The 2,500-nt window shown below is 38.1% G+C and overlaps 1 non-coding gene across 1 annotated transcript in view; it reads left to right on the top strand.

Annotated features, from left to right (window-relative positions):
* Positions 1-2,473: 2,473 nt before the first annotated feature.
* Positions 2,474-2,500, top strand: part of LOC143306820 (small subunit ribosomal RNA) — a 1,923-nt gene continuing 1,896 nt past the window's right edge. Inside the window, exon 1 of the ribosomal RNA XR_013064126.1 lies at positions 2,474-2,500. This exon is cut by the window's right edge and continues 1,896 nt beyond it. This is a non-coding gene — a ribosomal RNA (small subunit ribosomal RNA).

Raw genomic sequence — 2,500 nt, 5'->3', positions numbered from 1 at the left:
TAAACGGAGCGAAAATCTGCATTTATACCATCACGGACGTTAGTTCAATAGCGTTTAACGATCGATCCACGGTACAGAATGCAAAAATATGATTGTTAAAATTTTCGACTAATCGGTTCTAAGAGGCGAAGCAATACGCCGCTGGGACTTTGAAATATTTCGGAGCGCACCTAAAGTTCGTTATTTTGGCTAAACGGAGCGAAAATCTGCATTTATACCATCACGGACGTTAGTTCAATAGCGTTTAACGATCGATCCACGGTACAGAATGCAAAAATATGATTGTTAAAATTTTCGACTAATCGGTTCTAAGAGGCGAAGCAATACGCCGCTGGGACTTTGAAATATTTCGGAGCGCACCTAAAGTTCGGTATTTTGGCTAAACGGAGCGAAAATCTGCATTTATACCATCACGGACGTTAGTTTAATAGCGTTTAACGATGGATCCACGGTACAGAATGCAAAAATATGATTGTTAAAATTTTCGACTAATCGGTTCTAAGAGGCGAAGCAATACGCCGCTGGGACTTTGAAATATTTCGGAGCGCACCTAAAGTTCGTTATTTTGGCTAAACGGAGCGAAAATCTGCATTTATACCATCACGGACGCTAGTTTAATAGCGTTTAACGATCGATCCACGGTACAGAATGCAAAAATATGATTGTTAAAATTTTCGACTAATCGGTTCTAAGAGGCGAAGCAATACGCCGCTGGCACTTTGAAATATTTCGGAGCGCACCTAAAGTTCGTTATTTTGGCTAAACGGAGCGAAAATCTGCATTTATACCATCACGGACGTTAGTTTAATAGCGTTTAACGATGGATCCACGGTACAGAATGCAAAAATATGATTGTTAAAATTTTCGACTTATCGGTTCTGGATCACTGAAAAATCAAAAAAAATTATTAATTTTGATTAATTAAATTACATATGTAGTTTTATATTGTTATAGTCTCGTATTTGTTAATGTTTTGTCGTAAGAAAATGCAAAAATATCGTTTTAATGTTTTCGTCTCATCGGTTCTGGATCGCTGAAAAATCAAAAAAAAATATTAATTTTGATTAATTAAATTACAAATGGAGTTTTATATTGCTATAGTCGCTTATTTGTTAATGTTTTACCGTAAGAAAATGCAAAAATATCGTTTTAATATTTTCATCTCATCGGTTCTGGGCGGTTTTAAAATTTTTTAAAATATTAATTAAACCCATGATTTACATGAGAATGTGAATTTATTATGTCCTGCATGTTAATTTATTAATTTTCATGTATAGAACGTTATAAAATGAAAGGATATGTTCGACGATATTTTCAGTCTAAGTTTTACCGTGCCGGCGGGATGGTACGCTCTCACGGCGGTTTGCACAGGCATACGCCTGGGCGTAAGCCCATGCGTCGCCGACCTAGCGGCCGGCCGTTCGGTATTTATAGGAAGGCACTTTCGGTTCGCTCGGACCGGTCGGGAGTAGCGTCGAGCGTGTGGCTCTTTTATGACTTCGGTTGAAAAGCAGTCTACCGCTCCTCGAGAATATACTTTCTCGACTATTCTCGTTCCGGTTTTCCGTTGCGGATTATTATTAATCTCCACACAGCATTACCACGGGTCGGTGTCTAAGACCGAATGGCCCATATGTGGTGAGCCTTGTAATATAAGGCTGGTGACCTGTATGCACTTATAAATGTTGCATACTTGTACAAACTGAGCATCAACTGTCTGTAACCAAAATTTGTTAAAACTGAAAAAGTTATAAGATTGTATAAAATTTTTGAACCAAGAAAGTAGTGTTAGACGAAAATTCGTTCTATCACTTTTAGAAGGGAGACTGTTTGGAAATATTTAAAGTATAAAATACACAAAAGTCCACTGAATTATGAACAAAATTACGTCCCTGAATTTAAGAAAAGTCAAGAGGTGTCAGAAATAAAATCCTCTCTGATACGTTCAGAGAGGAAAATAAGTATGGAGAGAGGAGTAAAAATGAAAGAAGTTTTAAGGCTGGGGAAACTTCTAAAGGAGAGAGATTCCAACATATCTAATATGTACATTTAAAGCAAGTCCAAGGAACTCTCTCCGTTAATGTTTGAAAAGGTGTGTGCAGATGGAGGAGAAATGTATAAAGTACAGAGACGAGGTTGGTGGGCCCGCTCTAATGATAAAGATTATAAAATTTGGTGGCAAAATGACCAGCATGATCACTGTACGCGCTTTCTCGATTTGTATAGCATGCCACTGTCCGCGCTATCTTTTATTATATTGTCCAGCGTGTGTGGTCTACGTGCTTGCACGATGGATGCACGGCGTGAAAGTGATTTTCGTGCTTTATGAGAGGAGGAGGAGAATATTTGGCCTCTATAAGAGGTACAAAATTTATGAAATGTGTGTTACATACAAAAGAGAAATGGCTTAACGTCGATCGGTCTTACAGGGAGGGCCGACGACGAAAATTTAAATTTACAATAATAACTAAGCTCCCTGGTTGATCCTGCCAGTAGTCAT

This window comes from Osmia lignaria, unplaced genomic scaffold (genome assembly GCF_051020975.1).
Source record: "Osmia lignaria lignaria isolate PbOS001 unplaced genomic scaffold, iyOsmLign1 scaffold0036, whole genome shotgun sequence".
Taxonomy (NCBI): domain Eukaryota; kingdom Metazoa; phylum Arthropoda; class Insecta; order Hymenoptera; family Megachilidae; genus Osmia; species Osmia lignaria.
This window is presented reverse-complemented; position numbering and strand designations above follow the sequence as displayed.